Below are 7110 nucleotides of genomic sequence, written 5' to 3' on the forward strand. Positions count from 1 at the left end.
GAGAAGAGATCCCAGAGAGGATAACCCAGAGCTCTGGCCTAGTTAGGCAGCTGAATGAGGCAAACCTGGAATCACCTACCTGTTTTTATATGAGACAATAGAAAGCCTGATAAGTCACAGTGTGAAGCATTTAAACAAATATACATGCTTTTGTTGGCATTGTCTGTTTTGGGGTAGAATGGGGAAATATTTTAAAGAATAGTTAAGAATCTTATTTTTTCATTTTCTTCTCAGCTGTGTTGTTTGACCATAGAGGAGTTTCTATCCCAGATATATTTATTGATAAAAATCATCTTCCACGGGGCATCTAGGTAGTTCAGAGAGTTAAACGTCCAGCTCTTGATATTGGCTCAGGTCAGGATCTCAGAGTTGTGAGATTGAGGCCTCCATCAAGTTCTCACTGGTATGGAGCCTGCCTGCTTAGGAGTCTTTCTTTTCCTCTCCCTCTGCCTGTCCCTGGACCCTCTGTGCTGTAGCCCTCTCTCTCTGTCAAAAAAAAAAAAAAAAAAAAAGGAACAAGAAAGAAAAAATCACCTTCCGTGATCTTATTGGCTCCTCTTCCTTTGGCCACTGAGGATGCTCCATTGGAAGCAGATGTGTTTGGAAGCAAAGCCACATTTTCTTCTAGGTCCCCTACTTTGTGCCCTTTGGGGAGCACTCCCAAATGAAAGGGTTTTTTGTTTTGTTTTGTTTTTCTATTTTGTTTTTGTCGTTGTTGTTTGGTTTTTTATATTTTTTTTTTATTTTTATTTATTTATGATAGTCACAGAGAGAGAGAGAGAGAGAGAGAGAGAGAGAGAGGAGAGACATAGGCAGAGGGAGAAGCAGGCTCCATGCACCGGGAGCCCGACGTGGGACTCGATCCCAGGTCTCCAGGATCGCGCCCTGGGCCAAAGGCAGGCGCTAAACCACTGCGCCACTCAGGGATCCCTGGTTTTGGTTTTTTAATGTAGAAGAGGCAGGTCCTCATTTGATGGTGATGAACTTGACAGGCAGATTCCTCCCTCCCTTCCTTCCTTTGCCTCTTTCTTTCCTTCCTTCCTTTTTCCTCTCTTTCTCTTCATCACTCTCTCCCTCCCCTTCTTGCTCTCATTCTCTCTCTCTTTCTTCTCTCACCATGGAATGAGTTGGGCTGCAAACTGTATTTTGTGGCCTATGGGATTTTTGGAGACTCCCTGAATCTTGTTCAAACAGAAACCTGGCAAACTGCATCCTAATTCAGAGCTTCCTGGCTGAACTCAATGGAACTCCAGCTAAGGAATTAAGTTGGTAAGCCATTGATATTTGAAATGAATAATGGAGATTTGGGGGGATAAGCTTTAATTTTGGAATAAGTATGTCAGATAGCTTCTTGCTAGAATAATTTGGGATAGGGCCACAAATATTTAAGATGCCACTTGGTTTCTCACCATGTTGATGAGGCCAGTAATGGTAATTTCCCTTGCATAGTGAAATTTGGGTGCTAATGCCTGTTTGCTTTGATTATTACATCTTTGATCCAAAAGATCATCATCATCCTTTTGAGACTTTCATGTCTGTCCATTTTTTAATGTCATTGGTTGTTTTGACTAATAGCTATAATTCGAGGGAGAATGATTATATTGGTCAGGATACTGACAGGAAATAGATGGCAGAGGTAATTGCCAATGATTAGTGAAAGGCTCTACAAAGACGTGAGAGTATTAAGGAAAACCAACAAGGGGTAGTGAAACGTTAAGGCTAATAACAATTACTATTTCTAGGCTTGGAATGGATCAAGGGGAGGGAGATGTTATTGGAAACCAGAGAGATCAATAATTTAGGGGAGGGTCTCCTGCCAGAAGCTATGGCGTTGGCCAGAAGAATATAGTCACTGTCAAACTATGACTCTGGATAGACATCAACAGGGCAAAAATACACTGACATTACTCTTATCCTATGATCTTCCTGCTAGTCAGTATCATTGAATAAATCAATCAGTAGTCAGAAGGAAGGGAGTTTGGTTGAGGCGATCTGTAAAGGTCACCCTCCTTGGCCACAGAATAGAGTAAAAAAGGGTGGAGAATGGCTCTGAAAGAACAAATAGGATTATCCATTTGTGTAAAAAAAAAAAGGATTATCCATTTGTGTGCCTTCACCTTCCTTGTCAATAACTTTAAACCCAGTTAATAGGTAGACAGGTCCTGGATTCATTTTTTAAAAATAGCTCTATGCTTTTATTGTTTAAGAAACAGGCTAGGCTCCGTAATAAGAGATCTCCAAACATTGTGATTTCACCAAAATAAAAACTTATTTCTCTATTAGGCTCCTTCCTGGATAGGAATCCAGGGCTGATGTGATGACTTGATGGTGTTGTGTGCTTTGGTAGATACTAGTTCTGTTGAAAAAAATATTTCCAGTCTTCTTTCTTTGGAAATAAGGGAAGATTGTCCTTCTCTGCCCTGTTGGGGTTAGACAGGGTCATGCAACTTGCTTTGGTCCGTGAAATGTGAGTGTGAGGTGTGCCACAGAAGCATTTAGTTGCCCATGTTTTCCCTCACACTGAAATTTGCGTGGAGGCACTATTAATATGAAGGACAGCCATCCTGAAAAATTCCTCAGAGCTGCAGCTTATTTGTGGAAGTGAGAAATAGAGCATTGCTTTTAAGCCACTGATTGGACGTTGAGTGTTAATGCAGTTAAACCTGGTATTTCTGAATAATACAGAGACCCAGGCTTCTTTTGTTTTGTTACTTTCCAAACCCTAAGATATTACTGTCATCTACAAGATCTGAGACAGCTCTAGTTCAGGAGAAGGGGGAAGAGAAACAAGAGGGCACATTATTCTTTTTAGAGGCATGACCCAGAAATAGCACACAGCACTTCCTTACCCACACAGTGCTTTAGTTATCCGTTGCTGCAAAACCAATTATCCCAAAGCTCGGCAGATTAGAACAAGAAACATTTTTAAGGGGCAGCTTAGCTGGATAGGTTATATCTCAAGGGCTGCTGTTATCTGAAGGCTTGACAGAGGCTGGTGGATTCACTTCCAAGCTCACGAGGTTGTTGACAGACCTCTGTCCTTACTGGCTGTTGTCAGGAGGCCTTAGTTGCTTGCCTTATGGGCCTCTCCATAGGGCTGCTCCACATGACAGCTGGCTTCCCCCAGATAAGGTAATCCCAAAGACGGATGAGGACAGAGAGAGAAGCTGCAGTGTCTTTTAACCTAATCTCAGAAGTGACTCACCATCATTTCTGTTTCTTTAGTGGTCACACAGACCAACCCTGGTACAATGTGGGAAGGGACTATGCAAAGGTGGGAATACCAGGAGGCAGAGATCATTAGAAACATCTTGGAGACTGGCTTAAAAACCTCACTGTAAAAGAGGTGAGAAAAGCTAGTCTTTAGCTGGGCAGCCATCTCCTTAGATAGGAAGAAAGGGAGAAGGGCTAAGGGGACACACAGAATTCTCTGCACTCGCCTCTAGCCACACATATTTACAGGTGCACTCTCCTCATACATGAATACACATCCTATATCCTAAAAAGATTCTAGGCTTCTGAATTGTAGTTCCTGTGTCCCAGAGGATTCTTATCCCTTAAGGTCACTATCTCCAGGAACTTGCCTTCTTCAATCCCAGACAATGCCAAATTCCCATATAAAAAGCTTTTTAGGAAAGGAGTGGGAGAGGGCGCTTCCATCTGGAAGGAAGAATAAAATCCTTCTCTGGGTGCCTGGGTGTTTCAGTGGGTTAGCAACTGACTCTTGATTTTGGCTCAGGTCATGATTTCAGGGTTGTGAGATCGAGCCCCACATTGAGCTCCATGCTGAGTGTGGAGCCTGCTTGGGATTCTCTCTCTCCCTCCCCCGCTACTCCTCCCTGCTCATCATGTTCTCTGTCTCTATTTTAAAAAAGAGAGAGAAAAAAAAAGTCCTTCTGCATTGCTAATCTGGAACTCCAAGGATGAGTCATATGAACTATGAGTCAGTTTACCATTATATGGAAGTAGTTGGATGAGTTACATAAATTGAGATTCAAACCTAATGTTTCTTGTGTTTTTCTAAGTTAAAGTGGTAAATTCTTATAAGAAGAATCTATATTTACAGGAGCATATCCCCCAGTGTGACAGCACTTAAATACTTTGAAGCCTAAAAATGATAGTGAAGGAAAAGGGAGAAGATATCTAGAAACCTCTACTTCCTCGTGCCCTTCATTGTTTATGTAGAGCACAACAACATAGCACCAGGCACCCAAAATCCTATTATGCTGCTCTGCCAACATAAGCAGTGGCTGATATCCCAGATCATGGCCTGACTTATGTCCACTTCACTACCTCTCAGTACTTCCATCATGGGAAAAGAATGTGAAGTTTCAAATTATTTTTCTTATTAGCATTGTTATGGCTAGATACTTTGGCATTGAATTTGAGCAGGGATGTGTTTGAAACAGTTGGTATCAGGTTTTAAAATGATCTTTTAGTGGACAGTGGAACATGTGGAGCAAAATGTCTACAAGGAGATGGCAAGGGTCACAAACTTGTATCTACCCAACATTTACACTTAGTTCACAAAGTATGTCCTTGATGCCCTTAAATTATCTACTCGTCATCCTATAATGTGCAAAACTAATCTTTTTCTCAAGTCCCCATCAATTGAGAAAAATCTGGTACTCTGTCCAATTATTTTCAAGGTTTGTTGGCCGACATATTCTTGGTTATTTATTTTTTTCTTACTCTGATTCTCTGCTTCTCCTGGATTCTTAATTACTCTAGCGGCTGATAGTTCTCCTTCTATGCATTCCTCTCTTGATTCGGACATTAGTTGAGACTCTTTTTGCTGCAAGTGACAGATACGCAGCAAGAAGAGAATTCATTAGCTCACAGAGCCATGAAGGCTGTGGTAAGCCCAAGGGGAGAGTGGGAACCAGGGCCTCAGGACCTGACCTCTCTTTCTGTTCTTCTCTTTGAAACTCCCATCTCTGCATGGCTTCATTCTCTTCCACTACAGAGTGCTCTGCTCTCTGTGCTTGGGTAGATGGCTGCCTGCAACCCAGGCCTCTCATAACTCTCCAGGCAAGAGCACAAGAGAGAATTACCAGTTCCAACTGTGAAAACTGGCGAAGGCTAAGAGCCCATACATTGTTTCAGTCCCTGTGTGCTCAGGAATATGGCATTGTGATAGGCCAGCAAGGGCCATGTGTTGAATTCTGAGTAGGGTGGGGAACCTGTGATGCTGTAACTGCTCTACCAGGACCACATGAAGTAGGGAAGGGGGTGCTCTTACCGCTTTATGAGAAGAGAACAGACAGAAACATTTCTTCAGTCCACCGTGTGCCACCCACATGGCTCAAGCAGTTCCTTCCCCGTCCCCTGAAGGATCACCAAGGCAAGGCCATCGTGTGCTAAAACTTTCCTGAAGGTTGAGGATTTAATCAATCATGCCTACATAATGAAGCCTCCATAAAAGCCCCAAAGTACAGGATTCACAGGGCTTCCAGGAGGTGCTAGGGAGTGTGGTGTGCTCAGCATGGGCATGGAAGCTGAGCACCCCTATGTCCGTATCTTCCATCTAGCTGTTCTGAGCTATATCCTTTATTACGGACTGGTCATCCAGTGAGGAAACTGTTCTCCTGAATTCTGTGAACTGTTCTAGCCAATCAGTCACACCCAAGGAGGGGGTCCTGGGGACTTATATAAAACATTCAAAAACATGCCTCCTCTTAATATATTCTCCTGTAACATAAACATTTATAAGAGGTTACCTCTGGGTAGTGGGATCATGGGTAATTCTTATGGATTTTGTTGGTTTTATTGTTTCTCTCTTTTGCTTATCTCTTTTTACAATTACCAAATGAAACTGGTTCAAGGCAAGCAAGGAAAAACAGACTGAGCCTGCTGCCCTCTCCTCCCCCTTTACCAGGAAATGCAAAACCTCTCCCCAAAGCCTCCCATCTCCTCCCACCTCCCCTCACCCCAGGTCTTCAGTCTCAGCTGCAAGACTGTGTCACATGACTGCCACAGCTTCCAGTGAGGATGGAAAAAGGAGCTTTTTGGCTTTTTAACCTCTACAGCCTTGCTGGGAGAAAGGTGGCAACAGAGAAAGGGGCTGGGGATAATCATCAGTCTAAGCAGCCAGTACCATCTGCAATGGCAGAACTGGGCATCAAGGGTAGAAACAGGGATTTTTCTCAGTCCGAGGTGGGTGTTACCACTTTGGTGTGTGGCCCTGGGTGTCCAGAAGAGACTTCTGACAATAAAATGTAGAGCTCTGGGTTCTCTTTAAGACTTCTCTCAGGCGTCAAGATGATCCTTTTCCCATTCTCATTAATACCTTGTAGTAAGAGTAATTATTATTACTATTTACAGAGTGCTTTTTTTGAAGTAGTGTATTGCCATCCTCATATTACTCGGGAAGGTTAGTACTGTTAACAGATCCACACTTAAAAGGGCACCGAGTCTTTCCTTGCCTCTGCTGAGCCCCCAGAGGCTGCGGAGCATTTAAGATTGGCCTCCCCTTCCCCACCACCAGGGGCAAAGAAGACCCTGCCACTGGTGGTGTAGGGTGTAGGAGAGGTTAAGACTGCTGTACCAGGAGTGCTGAAGACCGGCCTCATCCATGAAGGCCTTCACAGGGAATAGCCAACCTGTAGGAGCCTCAGACAAGCACCAAACCCATCTTTGTGTAGCTGCCTCTGACCCTGATGAGGCTACGTATGTCGACTTGGTGGAGGCACTTTGTGCCGAGTGCCAAATCCACATAATTAAGGTGGATGACAACACCAAACTAGGGGAATGGGTAGGCTTCTATAAAAGTGTTAGGGAAAACAGGAAAGTGGTTGGTTGCAGTTGTGCAGTAGTTAAGGACAACAGCAAAGACTCAAGCCAAGGATGCCATTAAGGAGTACTTCAAATGCAAGAAATGAATACATAAAAAACTTGGCACTTGTTTAAACACACTAGTTAATTAATTAAAAGGACACAGAATCTCATTTTCTCCCAGCATGTGCTATTCAAGGACTCTTGACTCCTGGGCCTGATGAACACAGGAAGTGATCCTTCTGTCCCAAATGGTGCTTCTTGGTACCAAGACGCACTCTCTGCCCAACTGGTTAACTCTTCTTGTCCTGGATGGATTGTTCTTGAAAGTGTCTC

At 43.4% G+C, this 7110-nt stretch overlaps 1 pseudogene; it reads left to right on the plus strand.

Annotated features, from left to right (window-relative positions):
• Positions 1–5991: 5991 nt before the first annotated feature.
• LOC140604331 (small ribosomal subunit protein eS12-like) lies at positions 5992–6881 on the plus strand (annotated as a pseudogene).
• The last annotated feature ends 229 nt before the right edge of the window (positions 6882–7110 follow it).

The sequence above is a fragment of the Canis lupus genome, chromosome 14, assembly GCF_048164855.1.
Source record: "Canis lupus baileyi chromosome 14, mCanLup2.hap1, whole genome shotgun sequence".
Classification (NCBI taxonomy): Eukaryota; Metazoa; Chordata; class Mammalia; order Carnivora; family Canidae; genus Canis; species Canis lupus.